Here is a 21,779-nt window from a genome sequence, read left to right as displayed (position 1 = left end):
ACAGAATGTGCCCCTAGTGGGCGGAACATTAACCACGTGGTTAAAAAGATTCAGCAATGGTCTACACCTTTAGGCCTCTCGTAATTGAGGTAAGCTTGGTCGACAACCGTAGTCCTCCCCTAATGGAGAGAAACATGGTCTGGTGATAATTTCTCAAAGTTGTGTTTTATTCGGAATGGCAGAAGAGGGCTGTCCCAGGATGTCTGACCCTAACTGAGCTCAGGGGCGGTCCAGGATGTCTGACCCTAACTGGGCTCAGGGGCAGTCTAGGAGGCCTGACCCTAACTGGGCTCAGGGGCGGTCCAGGATGTCTGACCCTAACTGGGCTCAGGGGCGGTCCAGGAGGCCTGAACCTAACTGGGCTCAGGGGCGGTCCAGGATGTCTGACCCTAACTGGGCTCAGGGGCGGTCCAGGAGGCCTGACCCTAACCGAGCTCAGGGGCGGTCCAGGATGTCTGACCCTAACGGGGCTCGGGGGCGGTCCAGGATGTCTGACCCTAACTGGGCTCAGGGGCGGTCCAGGATGTCTGACCCTAACTGCGCTCAGGGGCGGTCCAGGATGTCTGACCCTAACTGGGCTCAGGGGCGGTCCAGGAGGCCTGACCCTAACTGGGCTCAGGGGCGGTCCAGGATGTCTGACCCTAACTGGGCTCAGGGGCGGTCCAGGATGTCTGACCCTAACTGGGCTCTGGGGCGGTCCAGGAGGCCTGACCCTAACTGGGCTCAGGGGCGGTCCAGGAGGCCTGACCCTAACTGGGCTCAGGGGCGGTCCAGGATGTCTGAGCCTAACTGGGCTCAGGGACGGTCCAGGATGTCTGGCCCTAACTGGGCTCAGGGGCGGTCCAGGATGTCTGACCCTAACTGGGCTCAGGGGCGGTCCAGGATGTCTGACCCTAACTGGGCTCAGGGGCGGTCCAGGATGTCTGACCCTAACTGGGCTCAGGGGCGGTCCAGGATGTCTGACCCTAACTGGGCTCAGGGGCGGTCCAGGATGTCTGACCCTAACTGGGCGGTCCAGGATGTCTGACCCTAACTGGGCTCAGGGGCGGTCCAGGATGTCTGACCCTAACTGGGCTCAGGGGCGGTCCAGGATGTCTGACCCTAACTGGGCTCAGGGGCGGTCCAGGATGTCTGACCCTAACTGGGCTCAGGGGCGGTCCAGGATGTCTGACCCTAACTGGGCTCAGGGGCGGTCCAGGATGTCTGACCCTAACTGGGCGGTCCAGGATGTCTGACCCTAACTGGGCTCAGGGGCGGTCCAGGATGTCTGACCCTAACTGGGCTCAGGGGCGGTCCAGGATGTCTGACCCTAACTGGGCTCAGGGGCGGTCCAGGATGTCTGACCCTAACTGGGCGGTCCAGGATGTCTGGCCCTAACTGGGCTCAGGGGCGGTCCAGGATGTCTGACCCTAACTGGGCTCAGGGGCGGTCCAGGAGGCCTGACCCTAACTGGGCTCAGGGGCTGTCCCAGGATGTCTGACCCTAACTGGGCTCAGGGGCGGTCCAGGATGTCTGACCCTAACTGGGCTCAGGGGCGGTCCAGGATGTCTGACCCTAACTGGGCTCACGGGCGGTCCAGGAGGCCTGACCCTAACTGGGCTCAGGGGCGGTCCAGGATGTCTGACCCTAACTGGGCTCAGGGGCGGTCCAGGATGTCTGACCCTAACTGGGCTCAGGGGCGGTCCAGGATGTCTGACCCTAACTGGGCGGTCCAGGATGTCTGACCCTAACTGGGCTCAGGGGCGGTCCAGGATGTCTGACCCTAACTGGGCTCAGGGGCGGTCCAGGATGTCTGACCCTAACTGGGCTCAGGGGCGGTCCAGGATGTCTGACCCTAACTGGGCTCAGGGGCGGTCCAGGATGTCTGACCCTAACTGGGCTCAGGGGCGGTCCAGGATGTCTGACCCTAACTGGGCGGTCCAGGATGTCTGACCCTAACTGGGCTCAGGGGCGGTCCAGGATGTCTGACCCTAACTGGGCTCAGGGGCGGTCCAGGATGTCTGACCCTAACTGGGCGGTCCAGGATGTCTGGCCCTAACTGGGCTCAGGGGCGGTCCAGGATGTCTGACCCTAACTGGGCTCAGGGGCGGTCCAGGAGGCCTGACCCTAACTGGGCTCAGGGGCGGTCCAGGATGTCTGACCCTAACTGGGCTCACGGGCGGTCCAGGAGGCCTGACCCTAACTGGGCTCAGGGGCGGTCCAGGATGTCTGACCCTAACTGGGCTCAGGGGCTGTCCCAGGATGTCTGACCCTAACTGGGCTCAGGGGCTGTCCCAGGATGTCTGACCCTAACTGGGCTCAGGGGCGGTCCAGGATGTCTGACCCTAACTGGGCTCAGGGGCTGTCCCAGGATGTCTGACCCTAACTGGGCTCAGGGGCGGTCCAGGATGTCTGACCCTAACTGGGTTCAGGGGCGGTCCAGGATGTCTGACCCTAACTGGGTTCAGGGACGGTCCAGGAGGCCTGACCCTAACTGGGCTCAGGGGCGGTCCAGGATGTCTGACCCTAACTGGGCTCAGGGGCTGTCCCAGGATGTCTGACCCTAACTGGGCTCAGGGGCTGTCCCAGGATGTCTGACCCTAACTGGGCTCAGGGACGGTCCAGGAGGCCTGACCCTAACTGGGCTCAGGGGCGGTCCAGGATGTCTGACCCTAACTGGGCTCAGGGGCGGTCCAGGATGTCTGACCCTAACTGGGCTCAGGGGCGGTCCAGGATGTCTGACCCTAACTGGGCTCAGGGGCGGTCCAGGATGTCTGACCCTAACTGGGCTCAGGGGCGGTCCAGGATGTCTGACCCTAACTGGGCTCAGGGGCGGTCCAGGATGTCTGACCCTAACTGGGCTCAGGGGCGGTCCAGGATGTCTGACCCTAACTGGGCTCAGGGGCTGTCCCAGGATGTCTGACCCTAACTGGGCTCAGGGGCGGTCCAGGATGTCTGACCCTAACTGGGCTCAGGGGCGGTCCAGGATGTCTGACCCTAACTGGGCTCAGGGGCGGTCCAGGATGTCTGACCCTAACTGGGCTCAGGGGCGGTCCAGGATGTCTGACCCTAACTGGGCTCAGGGGCGGTCCAGGATGTATGACCCTAACTGGGCTCAGGGGCGGTCCAGGATGTCTGACCCTAACTGGGCTCAGGGGCTGTCCCAGGATGTCTGACCCTAACTGGGCTCAGGGGCGGTCCAGGATGTCTGACCCTAACTGGGCTCAGGGGCGGTCCTCTGATTTAGTTCAAATCAAAATGGAATTGTATTTTTCTTCATTAAACAGTCCAACATCATATTACACCATTATACAAACAGTATCGTACTCACTCATTCATCTTATACAACAATTAGATGTAAACCTCATATCTGACGCTATTATATAAACAGCGTTATGGTAATGTGGCCACACCGTCTCCCATGAGCTTCCCCAAGTTGTGACAAACGGACCAGTTCGTAGCTGGATTCTTCACCGATCTTTTACACTTTTCTCTGGAACATGAAATGTGTTCGTACCTCAAGTTCTGTGAGGGTGGAAGGATTTCCTTTGTCCTCTGTGACAGTTTACCTTCTTCTCTAATACTGTGTGTCCATGCGGTCTTCTCAGGAATTTATGACCTCTGACCACAGCAGTCTGGTTGTAGAAGCAGAGAGAGCGGGGGATGGTGCTCGCTGTACTCAAAGAGGGCAACGTCATGACAGGTGTGGCACATCAAGAAGCTTTTTAAACAGCATGATCATTACACAGGTGCACCTTGTCCTGGGGACAATAAAAGGCTACTTTTAAATTGTGCCGTTTTGTCATAGAACACAGTACCACGGATGTCTCAAGTTTTGAGGGAGAGTGCAATTGGCATGCTGACTGCAGGAATTTTCACCAGAGCTCTTTCCAGAGAATTTATTGTTAATTTCTCTACCATAAGCCGCCGGAGTATTTCTGTCTGTAATAAGCCCTTTTGTGGGGGAAAAACTCATGCTTATTGGCTGGGCCTGGCTAATAAATGTATTTCAATTGACTGATTGGGACGGCAGGTAGCCTAGTGGTTAGAGTGTAGGGGCGGCAGGTAGCCTAGTGGTTAGAGTGTAGGGACTGCAGGTAGCCTAGTGGTTAGAGTGTAGGGACGGCAGGTCGCCTAGTGGTTAGAGTGTAGGGACGGCAGGTAGCTTAGTGTTTAGAGTGTTGGACTAGTAACTGAAAGGTTGCTAGATCGAATCCCCGAGCTGACAAGGTAAAAATCTGTCGTTCTGCCCCTGAACAGGCAGTTAACCCACTATTCCTAGGCCGTCATTGTAAATAAGAATTTGTTCTTAACTGACTTGTCTAGTTAAATAAAGGTTAAATAATTTTAAAAAATAACAATGAATCCCTTATATGAACTGTGACTCAATGAAACCATTGAAATTGTTGCGTTTTCGTCAGTATATAATACGAATTGTAATTTGTAACATTTCATACGAAATGGGTGATGAGATAAAATCCTACCGTACGAAACGTAACATATCCTACTAAATGGACTGGCTCGGGTTTACGTACAGAAAAGGAGGAAATGCTCTGACATCAGGTTGGGGAAACACGTGAACGTACGACAGCACGTCTTTAAAGAGGAGAAGTCATCCCCCCCTCCTCTCACCCCCGTCCTCCTCTCACCCCCGTCCTCCTCTCACCCCCGTCCTCCTCTCACCCCCGTCCTCCTCTCCTCATCCTCCTCTCACCCCCGTCCTCCTCCCCGTCCTCTCCTCATCCTCCTCTCACCCCCGTCCTCCTCTCCTCATCCTCCTCTCACCCCAGTCCTCCTCTCCTCATCCTCCTCTCACCCCGTCCTCCTCTCCTCATCCTCCTCTCACCCCCGTCCTCCTCTCCTCATCCTCCTCTCACCCCCGTCCTCCTCTCCTCATCCTCCTCTCACCCCCATCCTCCTCTCCTCATCCTCCTCTCACCCCCGTCCTCCTCCCCCCTGCCCTCCTCTCACCCCCGTCCTCCTCCCCCCGCCCTCCTCTCACCCCCGTCCTCCTCTCCTCATCCTTCTCTCACCCCCGTCCTCCTCTCCTCATCCTCCTCTCACCCCCGTCCTCCTCTCCTCATCCTCCTCTCACCCCCGTCCTCCTCTCCTCATCCTCCTCTCACCCCCCTCCTCCCCCTGCTCCCCCCTCCTCTCCCCCTCCTCCTCTTCCCGTCCTCCTCACCCTCCTCCTCTACCCCGTCCTCCTGCTCCTCCTCTCCCGCTCCTCCTGCTCCCCTCCCCCTCCTCCCCTCCTCCTCCTCCCCCATCCTCCTCCTCTCCCCCGTCCTCCTCCCCCTCCCCCTCCTCCCCCATCCTCCTCATCTCCCCCTCCTCCTCCTCCCCCCATCCTCCTCCTCTCCCCACCTCCTCCCCCATCCTCCTCCTTTCCCCTCCTCCTCCCCTCCCCCTCCTCCTCTACCCCTCCTCCTCACCCCGTTGTGTTAAAATGTTAATGCTGATAACCCCCCTGTCCCCATGTGCCTGATAAGCCACTTCTGGGCTCTCACATTATTGGCCCCCTGAAACTAGAATCTAGCGTCTGCTCTCGTGTGTGTGTGTGTGTGTGTGCGTGTGTGTGCGTGTGCGTGCATGCGTGTGTTAGTCTACATGAGTGTGTCTGCATTCGCAGGCTTTGATGCCGTGAGGTGCTCTCTCCTCTCTCACTATAATATTATATACAGATAGATGCTGTGAGGTGCTCTCTACTCTCTCACTATAATATTATATACAGATAGATGCTGTGAGGTGCTCTCTCCTCTCTCACTATAATATTATATACAGATAGATGCTGTGAGGTGCTCTCTCCTCTCTCACTATAATATTATATACAGATAGATGCTGTGAGGTGCTCTCTCCTCTCTCACTATAATATTATATACAGATAGATGCTGTGAGGTGCTCTCTCCTCTCTCACTATAATATTATATACAGATAGATGCTGTGAGGTGCTCTCTACTCTCTCACTATAATATTATATACAGATAGATGCTGTGAGGTGCTCTCTCCTCTCTCACTATAATATTATATACAGATAGATGCCGTGTGGTGCTCTCTACTCTCTCACTATAATATTATATACAGATAGATGCTGTGTGGTGCTCTCTCTCTCAGTATAATATTATATACAGATAGATGCTGTGTGGTGCTCTCTCTCTCAGTATAATATTATATACAGATAGATGCCGTGTGGTGCTCTCTACTCTCTCACTATAATATTATATACAGATAGATGCCGTGTGGTGCTCTCTCCTCTCTCACTATAGTATTATATACAGATAGATGCTGTGAGGTGCTCTCTCCTCTCTCACTATAATATTATATACAGATAGATGCCGTGTGGTGCTCTCTACTCTCTCACTATAATATTATATACAGATAGATGCCGTGTGGTGCTCTCTCCTCTCTCACTATAGTATTATATACAGATAAATGCCGTGTGGTGCTCTCTCCTCTCTCACTATAGTATTATATACAGATAGATGCTGTGAGGTGCTCTCTACTCTCTCACTATAATATTATATACAGATAGATGCCGTGAGGTGCTCTCTACTCTCTCACTATAATATTATATACAGATAGATGCTGTGTGGTGCTCTCTACTCTCTCACTATAATATTCTATACAGATAGATGCCGTGTGGTGCTCTCTCCTCTCTCACTATAATATTCTATACAGATAGATGCTGTGAGGTGCTCTCTCCTCTCTCACTATAATATTATATACAGATAGATGCTGTGTGGTGCTCTCTCCTCTCTCAGTATAATATTATATACAGATAGATGCTGTGAGGTGCTCTCTCCTCTCTCACTATAATATTATATACAGATAGATGCTGTGTGGTGCTCTCTACTCTCTCACTATAATATTATATACAGATAGATGCTGTGAGGTGCTCTCTACTCTCTCACTATAATATTATATACAGATAGATGCTGTGTGGTGCTCTCTACTCTCAGTATAATATTATATACAGATAGATGCTGTGAGGTGCTCTCTACTCTCTCACTATAATATTATATACAGATAGATGCTGTGTGGTGCTCTCTACTCTCAGTATAATATTATATACAGATAGATGCTGTGTGGTGCTCTCTACTCTCAGTATAATATTATATACAGATAGATGCTGTGTGGTGCTCTCTACTCTCAGTATAATATTATATACAGATAGATGCTGTGTGGTGCTCTCTACTCTCAGTATAATATTATATACAGATAGATGCTGTGTGGTGCTCTCTACTCTCTCACTATAATATTATATACAGATAGATGCTGTGTGGTGCTCTCTACTCTCAGTATAATATTATATACAGATAGATGCTGTGTGGTGCTCTCTACTCTCAGTATAATATTATATACAGATAGATGCTGTGTGGTGCTCTCTACTCTCAGTATAATATTATATACAGATAGATGCCGTGAGGTGCTCTCTCCTCTCTCACTATAGTATTCTATACAGATGCATATTAAGCAGTGTAAAGCATGGTCGGTCGGCCGGCGGGGGGTTCAGGGTTTGTCCCAAATGGCACTCTATCCACTATTTAGTGCACTGTTTGACCCTGGGCAGAAGTAGTGCACAACATAGGGAATAGGGTGCCATTTGGGATTCAGCCTCCGTTTGAGTTATGATTAATGTGTCCAGATGGTGTAGAACGAACAAGAGTCATCAAATCACAATGAAAAGACTATTGAGAATCAGTCATCAAATCACAATGAAAAGACTATTGAGAATCAGTCATCAAATCACAATGAAAAGACTATTGAGGATCAGTCATCAAATCACAATGAAAAGACTATTGAGAATCAGTCATCAATCACAATGGAAAGACTATTGAGAATCAGTCATCAAATCACAATGAAAAGACTATTGAGAATCAGTCATCAAATCACAATGAAAAGACTATTGAGGATCAGTCATCAAATCACAATGAAAAGACTATTGAGAATCAGTCATCAAATCACAATGAAAAGACTATTGAGAATCAGTCATCAAATCACAATGAAAAGACTATTGAGAATCAGTCATCAAATCACAATGAAAAGACTATTGAGAATCAGTCATCAATCACAATGGAAAGACTATTGAGAATCAGTCATCAATCACAATGAAAAGACTATTGAGAATCAGTCATCAAATCACAATGAAAAGACTATTGAGAATCAGTCATCAAATCACAATGAAAAGACTATTGAGAATCAGTCATCAATCACAATGGAAAGACTATTGATTATCAGAACCATCCTCACAATCAAGACTCATTTTTGTGTTTAGGACCAATGGCCCTGGTCGCTGTGGCTTAATGCTGCCTCTCCTGATGCACACCAGAGCAGACACACACACACACACACACACACACACACACCACACACATACACACACACACACACACACACACACACACACACACACACACACACACACACACACACACACACACACACACACACACACACATACACACACACACACACCACACCACACCACACCACACCACACCACACACACACACACACACACCACACACACCACACCAGAGCAGGCACACACACACACATACACACACACACAGAGGTCCATGACATTCATCGGTGTTGGCAGGCTAGCCAGTCAGCCATGTTGGAGTCCTGTCTCCTGTTCTGTCTTGTTCTTCTTCTGTGGTTTCATGTTTATCCTCTGATAATCTTCTGCTCCCATTTCCTTTGTGCCTCTCAACCTGAGTCTGCGTCACAAACAGCACTCTAATTCCCTACGTAGTGCACTACCCAACGTGCCCTGGTCAAAAGTAGTGCCCTGTATAGGGGCTATATTTGGGACGCGCGGGCTAAGTCTGAGTGTGAGGTGAGCAGAACTGAGAGACTGAGAGAATCCCCTGGGTGGTGGGTGACATGGATGGAAACAGGCACTTTAGCTTTGGTAGGGGGCGGCTTGCTCTGTCACGCTGTGTGTTTGTACCCACGCTCCTCAGCCACACTGTCATCTGGTGTCAGTTATTCCCAGCTGGCTCCGGTCCCCTCTGTTGAGCTCCCATCACGCATCACTTCGCTCCGCGGTGTGTGTGTGTGTGTGTGTGTGTGTGTGTGTGTGTGTGTGTGTGTGTGTGTGTGTGTGTGCACTGCGCTACACTCTGCCACCGAGTCAAGCTGAGCGAGGTGTTCCTTAGTGAGCCGAGTGTGGCCTCTCTTCATACACACACACTCATTCACACAGACAACACATACACACACACACACACTCATTCACACAGACACATGTATGTCTGTTCCACTCTGAGAGGGACAGAGACATACTGCTGTACTGTAGTGAGAGATACAGAGACATACTGCTGTACTGTAGTGAGAGAGACAGAGACATACTGCTGTACTGTAGTGAGAGAGACAGAGACATACTGCTGTACTGTAGTGAGAGAGACAGAGACATACTGCTGTACTGTAGTGAGACAGAGACATACTGCTGTACTGTAGTGAGAGATACAGAGACAGAGACATATTGCTGTACTGTAGTGAGAGATACAGAGACATACTGCTGTACTGTAGTGAGAGAGACAGAGACATACTGCTGTACTGTAGTGAGAGATACAGAGACATACTGCTGTACTGTAGTGAGAGAGAAAGAGACATACTGCTGTACTGTAGTGAGAGATACAGAGACAGAGACATACTGCTGTACTGTAGTGAGAGAGACAGAGACATACTGCTGTACTGTAGTGAGAGAGACAGAGACATACTGCTGTACTGTAGTGAGAGAGACAAAGACATACTGCTGTACTGTAGTGAGAGAGACAGAGACATACTGCTGTACTGTAGTGAGAGATACAGAGACAGAGACATACTGCTGTACTGTAGTGAGAGATACAGAGACATACTGCTGTACTGTAGTGAGAGAGACAGAGACATACTGCTGTACTGTAGTGAGAGATACAGAGACATACTGCTGTACTGTAGTGAGAGATACAGAGACAGAGACATACTGCTGTACTGTAGTGAGAGATACAGAGACAGAGACATACTGCTGTACTGTAGTGAGAGATACAGAGACATACTGCTGTACTGTAGTGAGAGAGACAGAGACATACTGCTGTACTGTAGTGAGAGATACAGAGACATACTGCTGTACTGTAGTGAGAGAGACAGAGACATACTGCTGTACTGTAGTGAGAGATACAGAGACATACTGCTGTACTGTAGTGAGAGAGACAAAGACATACTGCTGTACTGTAGTGAGAGATACAGAGACATACTGCTGTACTGTAGTGAGACAGAGACATACTGCTGTACTGTAGGTGTCATTGTGTGTAATTATTGTACTCAGTATTGTATAGTTATTGTAGTCAGTGTTGTATAGTCATTGTAGTCAGTATTGTATAGTCATTGTAGTCAGTATTGTATAGTCATTGTAGTCAGTATTGTGTAGTTATTGTAGTCAGTATTGTGTAGTTATTGTAGTCAGTATTGTGTGGTTATTGTAGTCAGCATTGTATAGTTATTGTAGTCAGTATTGTATAGTCATTGTAGTCAGTATTGTGTAGTTATTGTAGTCAGTATTGTGTGGTTATTGTAGTCAGCATTGTATCGTTATTGTAGTCAGTATGTATCATTATTGTAGTCAGTATTGTGTAGTTATTGTAGTCAGCATTGTATAGTTATTGTAGTCAGCATTGTATAGTTATTGTAGTCAGTATGTATCGTTATTGTAGTCAGCATTGTATAGTTATTGTAGTCAGTATTGTATAGTCATTGTAGTCAGTATTGTGTAGTTATTGTAGTCAGTATTGTGTAGTCATTGTAGTCAGTATCGTGTAGTTATTGTAGTCAGTACTGTGTAGTCAGTGTAGTCAGTACTGTGTAGTCATTGTAGTCAGTATTGTGTAGTTATTGTAGTCAGTACTGTGTAGTCATTGTAGTCAGTATTGTGTAGTCATTGTAGTCAGTACTGTGTAGTCAGTATTGTATAGTTATTGTAGTCAGCATTGTATAGTTATTGTAGTCAGTATGTATCGTTATTGTAGTCAGCATTGTATAGTTATTGTAGTCAGTATTGTATAGTCATTGTAGTCAGTATTGTGTAGTTATTGTAGTCAGTATTGTGTAGTCATTGTAGTCAGTATCGTGTAGTTATTGTAGTCAGTACTGTGTAGTCAGTGTAGTCAGTACTGTGTAGTCATTGTAGTCAGTATTGTGTAGTTATTGTAGTCAGTACTGTGTAGTCATTGTAGTCAGTATTGTGTAGTCATTGTAGTCAGTACTGTGTAGTCAGTATTGTGTAGTTATTGTAGTCAGTACTGTGTAGTCATTGTAGTCAGTATTGTGTAGTTATTGTAGTCAGTACTGTGTAGTGTAAATCACCTCTCTTTTCACCCTCACCTTTATTGATTTCTCCAACAGTTTGGTCCCAGATGACACACTATGTCCTGTGTAGTGCACTAGTTTTGATCAGAGCCCTATGGGTCCTGCTACCGTAAAGGTATGACGTTAGGGACTGGGAGTGTGGAGAGCAGGAGATGTATAAGTGGTAACTCTTCTTGATTAACTGTGTGTGTGTGTGTGTGTGTGTGTGTGTGTGTGTGTGTGTGTGTGTGTGTGTGTGTGTGTGTGTGTGTGTGTGTGTGTGTGTGTGTGTGTGTGTCCATGTGTTTGGTCACCTGCTGATTCTGCAGTGTACCGCTGCACCACTAGAGACTGTCAGTCAAACAGACTCAGACACACACACACACACTCACACACCGTACACACACACACACACACTCCACAATGCATCAGAGTTGCCAGCTATTATCTGTTGGGCTGCAAATCAGGAAGCTATTGTTGTTGAGAACTGGGCATTTATGGGTAATTTAGTGATTTCCTGTAGGACGTCAGTTGTTGTCCAGACAGGTTGGAAATTTGCCTCTGGTTTGTAATGATGTATTTCATGTGGCAACATTTATTTGAGAACAGAAGATCATTTCTCAGAAAAAGATGTCCATGTTTTTCTGAGAAACTACTCTGAAGTAGAGCTGTTCTGATGTTATTATCAAGTAGTCCTGTTTCTACCTCTTGACAATGTTTCAAGTTGTAGTGGCAGCCTATCAGAGCTCTCTGCCGCAAGCAAGAATAGATCACAGGACCAGTAACCCAGCCTCTAGGAGCATTCTCTGTCTCACATGTTTCTCTGTCTCTCTCTCTCTCTCTCTCTGTCTCGCTCTGTCTCTCTGTCTCTCTCTCTCTGTCTCGCTCTGTCTCTCTATCTCTCTCTGTCTCTCTGTCCCTCTCTCTGTCTCTCCGTTTCTGTCTCTCCGTCTCTGTCTCTCTCGCTCTGTCTCTCTCTGTCTCTTTCTGTCTCTCTCTCTCTCTCTCTCTCTCTCTCACTGTCTCTCTCTCTGTCTAACTCTGTCTCTCTCGCTCTGTCTCTCTCTCTCTCTCTCTCTCTGTCTCATCTCTCTCTCAATTAAATTTCAATTTAAGGGCTTTATTGGCATGGGGAAACACATGTTTACTTTGCCAAAGTAAGTGAAATAGATAATAAACCGTAAACATTAAACTCACAAAAGTTCCAAAAGAATAGAGACGTTTTAAATGTCATATTATGTCTATATACAGTGTTGAAACGATGTGCAAATAGTTGAAGTACAAAAGGGAAAATAAATAAACATAAATATGGGTTGTATTTTCAATGGTGTTTGTGTGTATGTGTCTCTAATATGGTCATACATTTTTGACAGGAGGTTAGGAAGTGCAGCTCAGTTTCCACCTCATTTTGTGGGCAGTGAGCACATAGCCTGTCTTCTCTTGAGAGCCATGTCTGCCTACGGCGGCCTTTCTCAATAGCAAGGCTATGCTCACTGAGTCTGTACATAGTCAAAGCTTTCCTTAATTTTGGGTCAGTCACAGTGGTCAGGTATTCTGCCGCTGTGTACTCTCTGTTTAGGGCCAAATAGCATTCTAGTTTACTCTGTGTTTTTGTTAATTCTTTCCAATGTGTCAAGTAATTATCTTTTTGTTTTCTCATGATTTGGTTGGGTCTAATTGTGCTGATGTCCTGGGGCTCTGTAGGGTGTGTTTGTGTTTGTGAACAGAGCCCCAGGACCAGCTTGCTTAGGGGACTCTTCTCCAGGTTCATCTCTCTGTAGGTGATGGCTTTGTTATGGAAGGTTTGTGAATCACTTCCTTTTAGGTGGTTGTAGAATTTAACGGCTCTTTTCTGGATTGTGATAATTAGTGGGTATCGGCCTAATTCTGCTCTGCATGCATTATTTGGTGTTTTACTTTGTATCTCTCTCTCTCTCTCTCTCTCTCTCTCTCTCTCTCTCTCTCTCTCCACCTGTTTTTTTAACAACGCCCTCCAATGTCGTACATATACTGTATATTCATTTAAAATCAAAGACTTCTATTTGACTTCATATAAATCCCACGTTTCCCATCTGGCTGTTTAAACATATGTATTTATTCATCAGAGCTGAACAGGAAAACAACCATCTCCTCTTTTCTACAGGACGACGTCCAATCACATCCAATCAATTAACTAACAACCAACCAGGTTCATTTGTTCTCCTGTTTTTAATTACTTTCCCTTCAGAAGGAATCTATTTATATTTTGTTTTACAGAGATTACAACAGACTAACCTCTGCCCATCTCTAACTTGACATTTCTCCTGTATTTAATTTGCTTTTTTTTCCAGACTGGTTTTATGTTAATTAACTAGTCTATTCAACGGAGAGGAATTAGAATGAGACTGAGAGGAGAGACAGACACAGGAGACAAAGACAGAGAGAGAGAGAGGGAAAGAGAGAGAGAAAGAGGGGGAAAGAGAGAGAGAGAGAGGGAAAGAGAGACAGAGAGGGAGAGGGACAGAGAGAGAGAGAGAAAGAGAGACGGAGGGAGAGAGAGAGAAAGAGAGGGACATAGAGTGAGACGGAGAGGGAGAGAGAGAGGGAGAAAGAGAAAGAGAGACGGAGAGAGAGGGACAGAGGGAGAGAGAGAGAGAGAGAGAGAGGGAGGGAGAGAGACGGAGAGGGAGAGAGAGAAAGAAAGACAGAGGGAGAGGGACGGAGAGAGAGAGAGAGAGAGAGACAGTTGTTTTTCACTTTATATATTCACTTTGTATGTTGTCTACCTCACTTGCTTTGGCAATGTTAACACATGTTTCCCATGCCAATAAAGCCCTTGAATTGAAATTGAATTGAATTGAGAGAGAGACGGAGAGAAAGAGAGACAGAGAGGGGGAGAGGGAGAGAGGGAGAGAGGGAGAGAGAGAGAGAGAAAGAGAGACAGAGAGGGAGAGAGAGAGACAGAGAGAGAGAGAGAGAGAGAGAGAGAGAGAAAGAGAGAGAGAGACGGGGACTGATTTCCTTTTTGCCTCTCCTCTCAGTCTTTTGTTTAAACAGGCGTCTGTCCCGGTGGAGGCAGCAGCCCCATGGAATAATAACCTTCCATCCTGCTATTCTGTGGGGTGAATAGTCAAATATTAGCAGCACAGCCATTAGTCAACAAGGGTTATCAGAGAGGAGGTGACAGCACCGGTTGTGGTCCAAGACAACAGAGGTCCACATTGGTTTACTTTATCCCCGCCTCCTTCCTCTGATAGGTTTAGTTGAAGAACGTAAAAGGCCTCCATTTGCATATCTCTATAAGAAGTGGGTAGATAAATAGAAGGAATTTGTTTAAACGAGCCCTGTTTGGGAACCGTCTCTCTCCTCTCACTCGTTCCCTCGCTCCCTTTCTCTCTGTCATTATCCCACTCTCTCTCCTCCCTCTCTCATTTTTCTCCTCCTACCTTTCCTCCCTCTCTCTCCTCCCTCCGTCTCTCTCCCTCTCTCTCCTCCCTCCGTCTCTCTCCTCTCTCTCCTCCCTCCGTCTCTCTCCCTCTCTCTCCTCCCTCTGTCTCTTTTCCTCTCTAGATTACAGTGGATAGTGTTTAGTTGTGTCTCCTCCCTCTCTCCTCCGTCTCTCTCCTCTCTCTCCTCCCTCCATCTCTCTCCTCTCTCTCCTCCCTCCGTCTCTCTCCCTCTCTCTCCTCCCTCTCTCTTTTCCTCTCTAGATTACAGTGGACAGTGTTTAGTTGTGTCTCCCCTCTCAGTGTTCATGTTAGTTACAGTGTTGAGACGTGAGAGATGTTACCATGCCTGTTGTACCTGTTCACTCCGCTCAGACACATCAACTTCCTGTCTCTCTCCCTCTCTAGATTACCATGCCTGTTGTACCTGTTCACTCCGCTCAGACACATCAACTTCCTGTCTCTCTCCCTCTCTAGATTACCATGCCTGTTGTACCTGTTCACTCTGCTCAGACACATCAACTTCCTGTCTCTCTCCCTCTCTAGATTACCATGCCTGTTGTACCTGTTCACTCTGCTCAGACACATCAACTTCCTGTCTCTCTCCCTCTCTAGATTACCATGCCTGTTGTACCTGTTCACTCTGCTCAGACACATCAACTTCCTGTCATTCAAACAGCAGGTCTTTTAGCAGCCCATATCTCCAGCAGTTGAACAGGTTTCCCAGAAGGCAACACTTCCACACACTGAAAATGGAGGAGATCCTCTCACTGTGCTCTACCTTTTCTGGACTAAAGCTTCTGCTAAGTGGCGTATGTTATTATATTTATATTACTCTACAGTCCCGTAGTCAGACGTAGTCTCAGGGTCACCGTAGTCTCAGGGTCACCGTAGTCAGATGTTAGTCTCAGGGTCACCGTAGTCAGACGTTAGTCTCAGGGTCACCGTAGTCAGACGTTAGTCTCAGGGTCACCGTAGTCAGACGTTAGTCTCAGGGTCACCGTAGTCTCAGGGTCACCGTAGTCTCAGGGTAACCGTAGTCTCAGGGTCACCGTAGTCTCAGGGTCACCGTAGTCTCAGGGTCACCGTAGTCAGACGTGGTTTCAGGGTCACCGTAGTCTCAGGGTCACCGTAGTCTCAGGGTCACCGTAGTCTCAGGGTCACTGTAGTCCCAGGTTCACCGTAGTCAGACGTAGTCTCAGGGTCACCGTAGTCTCAGGGTCACCGTAGTCTCAGGGGCACCGTAGTCTCAGGGTCACCGTAGTCAGATGTGGTCTCAGGGTCACCGTAGTCTCAGGGTCACCGTAGTCTCAGGGTCACCGTAGTCCCAGGGTCACCGTAGTCAGACGTAGTCTCAGGGTCACCGTAGTCCCAAGGTCACCGTAGTCTCAGGGTCACCGTAGTCAGACGTGGTCTCAGGGTCACCGTAGTCTCAGGGTCACCGTAGTCTCAGGGTCACCGTAGTCTCAGGGTCACCGTAGTCTCAGGGTCACCGTAGTCAGACGTGGTTTCAGGGTCACCGTAGTCTCAGGGTCACCGTAGTCAGACGTAGTCTCAGGGTCACTGTAGTCTCAGGGTCACCGTAGTCTCAGGGTCACCGTAGTCAGACGTAGTCTCAGGGTCACCGTAGTCAGACGTGGTCTCAGGGTCACCGTAGTCTCAGGGTCACCGTAGTCAGACGTGGTCTCAGGGTCACCGTAGTCTCAGGGTCACCGTAGTCTCAGGGTCACCGTAGTCCCAGGGTCACCGTAGTCAGACGTAGTCTCAGGGTCACCGTAGTCCCAGGGTCACCGTAGTCTCAGGGTCACCGTAGTCAGATGTGGTCTCAGGGTCACCGTAGTCTCAGGGTCACCATAGTCTCAGGGTCACCGTAGTCTCAGGGTCACCGTAGTCTCAGGGTCACCGTAGTCAGACGTGGTTTCAGGGTCACCGTAGTCTCAGGGTCACCGTAGTCTCAGGGTCACCGTAGTCTCAGGGTCACCGTAGTCAGACGTAGTCTCAGGGTCACCGTAGGCTCAGGGTCACCGTAGTCAGACGTGGTCTCAGGGTCACCGTAGTCTCAGGGTCACCGTAGTCTCAGGGTCACCGTAGTCTCAGGGTCACCGTAGTCTCAGGGTCACCGTAGTCAGACATAGTCTCAGGGTCACCGTAGTCAGATGTAGTCTCAGGGTCACCGTAGTCGGATGTGGTCTCAGGGTCACCATAGTCGGATGTGGTCTCAGGGTCACCGTAGTCAGACGTAGTCTCAGGGTCACCGTAGTCAGACGTGGTCTCAGGGTCACTGTAGTCAGATGTGGTCTCAGGGTCACTGTAGTCAGATGTAGTCTCAGGGTCACCGTAGTCGGACTTGGTCTCAGGGTCACCGTAGTCAGACATTGTCTCAGGGTCACCGTAGTCAGACATGGTCTCAGGGTCACCGTAGTCAGACATGGTCTCAGGGTCACCGTAGTCAGACGTGGTCTCAGGGTCACCGTAGTCAGATATAGTCGCAGGGTCACCGTAGTCTCAGGGTCACCGTAGTCAGATGTAGTCTCAGGGTCACCATAGTCAGACGTAGTCTCAGGGTTACCGTAGTCTCAGGGTCACCGTAGTCAGATGTAGTCTCACGGTCACCGTAGTCAGACGTGGTCTCAGGGTCACCGTAGTCAGACGTAGTCTCAGGGTCACCGTAGTCAGACGTGGTCTCAGGGTCACCGTAGTCAGATGTAGTCTCAGGGTCACCGTAGTCTGACTTGGTCTCAGGGTCACTGTAGTCCGACGTAGTCTCAGGGTTACCGTAGTTTCAGGGTCACCGTAGTCAGACGTAGTCTCACGGTCACCGTAGTCAGACGTGGTCTCAGGGTCACCGTAGTCAGACGTGGTCTCAGGGTCACTGTAGTCCGACGTAGTCTCAGGGTTACCGTAGTTTCAGGGTCACCGTAGTCAGACGTGGTCTCAGGGTCACCGTAGTCAGATGTAGTCTCAGGGTCACCGTAGTCAGACGTGGTCTCAGGGTCATCGTAGTCAGATGTAGTCTCAGGGTCACTGTAGTCAGACGTGGTCTCAGGGTCACTGTAGTCAGATATAGTCTCAGGGTCACTGTAGTCAGATGTAGTCTCAGGGTCACCGTAGTCCGACGTAGTCTCAGGGTCACCGTAGTCTGACGTAGTCTCAGGGTCACTGTAGTCAGACGTTAGATATGGTATGTAATGTACTATATATTGTATTATAATATAGTAGTACTGTATGTGTAGGAAGAGGTTAGAATAGTGTGTACTGTACTATAATATTACTATAATATAGTAGTACTGTATGGGTAGGAAGAGGTTAGAATAGTGTGTACTGTACTATAATATTACTATAATATAGTAGTACTGTATGGGTAGGAAGAGGTTAGAATAGTGTGTACTGTACTATATATTGTATTATAATATAGTATTACTGTATGGGTAGGAAGAGGTTAGAATAGTGTGTACTGTACTATATATTGTATTATAATATAGTAGTACTGTATGGGTAGGAAGAGGTTAGAATAGTGTGTACTGTACTATAATATTACTATAATATAGTAGTACTGTATGGGTAGGAAGAGGTTACAATAGTGTGTACTGTACTATATATTGTATTATAATATAGTAGTACTGTATGGGTAGGAAGAGGTTAGAATAGTGTGTACTGTACTATAATATTACTATAATATAGTAGTACTGTATGTGTAGGAAGAGGTTAGAATAGTGTGTACTGTACTATATATTGTATTATAATATAGTAGTACTGTATGGGTAGGAAGAGGTTAGAATAGTGTGTACTGTACTATAATATTACTATAATATAGTAGTACTGTATGGGTAGGAAGAGGTTAGAATAGTGTGTACTGTACTATAATATAGTAGTACTGTATGTGTAGGAATAGGTTAGAATAGTGTGTACTGTACTATAATATTACTATAATATTGTAGTACTGTATGGGTAGGAAGAGGTTAGAATAGTGTGTACTGTACTATAATATTACTATAATATAGTAGTACTGTATGGGTAGGAAGAGGTTAGAATAGTGTGTACTGTACTATAATATTACTATAATATAGTAGTACTGTATGGGTAGCAAGAGGTTAGAATAGTGTGTACTGTACTATAATATTACTATAATATACTAGTTCTGTATGGGTAGGAAGAGGTTAGAATAGTGTGTACTGTACTGTATATTGTATTATAATATAGTAGTTCTGTATGGGTAGGAAGAGGTTAGAATAGTGTGTACTGTACTCTGTACTATAATATTACTATAATATACTACTTCTGTATGGGTAGGAAGAGGTTAGAATAGTGTGTACTGTACTATAATATAATATGTGTAGGAAGAGTTACAGTGTTTTGGTCCAACTGTAGATATGTAATGACCCATTTCTGTAGTGTCTGGCTGGCAGGCTGGCTGGCTGGCTGGCTGGCTAGCTGGCTGGCTGCCTGGCTGGCTGGCTGGCAGGCTGGCTGCCAAGAGAGATCTATGAGCTGACCCAAATTCAATATGTATTTCTCCAGCCGTGCCAAATGATCCTCCAACAACACCTCTTCTGTCATTATGTTGATTATGTTGAAACCTGGCAGCTGAAGTCAGGACTTCATAACGTAGACGTAGATACATATCTAATCACTATTTATTTAACGTGTATTTCACCAAGTCTCAACACACTGTACTGAAATGTTTTAAATAGAAAACATTACAAAATATAATCATGACTCAATTAAAACAAGACACGACGAAGAAATCAAGAACTGAGAAACAGACAGACAGGCAGACAGGCAGACAGGCAGACAGACAGACAGACAGACGGACGGACGGGCGGACGGACGGACGGACGGACGGACGGACGGACGGACGGACAGACAGGTATACAGACAGACAGACAGACAGACAGACAGACAGACAGGTATACAGACAGACAGACAGACAGACAGGTATACAGACAGACGGACAGACAGACAGACAGACAGACAGACAGACAGACAGACAGACAGGTATACAGACAGACATACAGACAGACAGACAGGTATACAGACAGACGGACAGACAGACAGGTATACAGACAGACATACAGACAGACAGACAGACAGACAGGTATACAGACAGACAGACAGACAGACAGACAGACAGACAGACAGACAGACAGACAGACAGGTATACAGACAGACATACAGACAGACAGACAGACAGACAGGTATACAGACAGACAGACAGACAGACAGACAGACAGACAGACAGGTATACAGACAGACAGACAGACAGACAGGCAGACAGACAGATAGGCAGATAGGCAGGCAGACAGACAGACAGACAGACAGACAGAGACAGACAGGCAGGCAGGCATACAGACAGACAGACAGACAGACAGACAGACAGACACAGGCAGGCTGGCATACAGACACAGGCAGGCTGGCATACAGACAGACAGGCATACAGACAGACAGACAGGCAGGCAGGCAGGCAGGCAGACACTCATACTGTTTCCATGGACAACCGATGTAAGTCATTGTCATCAGTGAGGAGTCAACTTGGTGGCTAATCAGGCCTGGGCTGTCTAAATGACCCCCCCTGCTGTATTCCCTATAGACTCTGGTTTAGGCCTGGAGTCTTCGGGGTGACTGTGGTGGCAGGAAGGCTCTATAAATATGGCTGTTTTCAGGGTGACTGTGGTGGCAGGAAGGCTCTATAAATATGGCTGTCTTCAGGGTGACTGTGGTGGCAGGAAGGCTCTATAAATATGGCTGTTTTCAGGGTGACTGTGGTGGCAGGAAGGCTCTATAAATATGGCTGTCTTCAGGGTGACTGTGGTGGCAGGAAGGCTCTATAAATATGGCTGTCTTCAGGGTGACTGTGGTGGCAGGAAGGCTCTATAAATATGGCTGTTTTCAGGGTGACTGTGGTGGCAGGAAGGCTCTATAAATTTGGCTGATCATCTGCCTTACATATCCCAGGGTGCATTGGGGCTCTTTCACCATGGAGCCGTGGTTAGCATCCCAAACAGCCCTCTATTCCCTATGGGGACTGGTTAAAGGAAGTGACTAGATTTCCATTTGGGGAAGCTGGCGTGGGTTTGGCCGCCTCATTCAGAGCTGCTATTGGTCAGTGTCTCCAAGCGCATGGAACACAGCACAGTTTGCAGCACAGTCGATCATCTTTCTTCAGCTACACTGACCCCATACAGTCACTCTCTCTCTCTCTCTCTCTCTCTCACGCTCTCTCTCCCCCTCCCTACCTCTCCCCCTCCCTACCCCTCCCTCTCTCTCCCTCCCTCTCCAATCCACCTCTGTCTCTCCCGTCCTTTCTCTCTCTCCCTCCCTCTCCTATCCTCCTCTCTCCCTCTCCTATCCCCTATCTCTCTCTCTCCCTCCCTCTCCTATCCCCCTTTCTCCCTCACTCTATCTATCTCTCCCTCCCTCTCTCTTATCTCTCCCTATCCTATCCCCCTCCCTCCCTCTCTCTCTCTATCTCACTCTCTCCTACCCCCTCTCTCTCTCTCTCTCTTCCCTCCTCTCTCTCCTACCCCCCTCCCCGCCTCTCTCTCTCTCTTGCCCTCCCCCCTCTCTCTCTCCTACCCCCCCTCTCTCTCTATCTCACTCTCTCCTACCCCCCTCTCTGTCTCTCCCCCCCTCTCTCTCCTACCCCCCTCCCCGCCTCTCTCTCTCTTGCCCTTCCCCCTCTCTCTCTCCTACCCCCCCTCTCTCTCTCTTCCCCTCCCTCCCGTTCCCCTCCTCTATGAGGGGGTCCATCCTCAGTGTTTATAATAGCCCAGCATGTCATCCTGTCACCTCTAAACCACTGCCATGATTGCTGCAGTTGTTGTGGAGGAGAGAAAAAAGACATAATTTCTTCTCTCTTTTTTGGTGCCAAATTACAGTTCTGAAATAACAGAGGGACTTGAGCTCCAAGGGTTACCAAGGGAGACCGGCATGGTTTTAGAGACTGCCCCAAGGGTTACCAAGGGAGACCGGCATGGTTTTAGAGACTTCCCCAAGGGTTACTAAGGGAGACCGGCATGGTTTTAGAGACTGCCTCAAGGGTTACCAAGG

The 21,779-nt window shown here is 48.3% G+C and overlaps 1 protein-coding gene across 2 annotated transcripts in view; it reads left to right on the top strand.

The window, feature by feature from the left end:
- LOC149984763 (threonylcarbamoyladenosine tRNA methylthiotransferase-like) overlaps nt 1–21,779 on the top strand; it is a 711,253-nt gene that overhangs the window by 567,571 nt on the left and 121,903 nt on the right. The window lies entirely within an intron of this gene.

This window comes from Oncorhynchus mykiss, chromosome 2 (genome assembly GCF_057628025.1).
Source record: "Oncorhynchus mykiss isolate SJ-2025 chromosome 2, ASM5762802v1, whole genome shotgun sequence".
Taxonomy (NCBI): Eukaryota; Metazoa; Chordata; class Actinopteri; order Salmoniformes; family Salmonidae; genus Oncorhynchus; species Oncorhynchus mykiss.
This window is presented reverse-complemented; position numbering and strand designations above follow the sequence as displayed.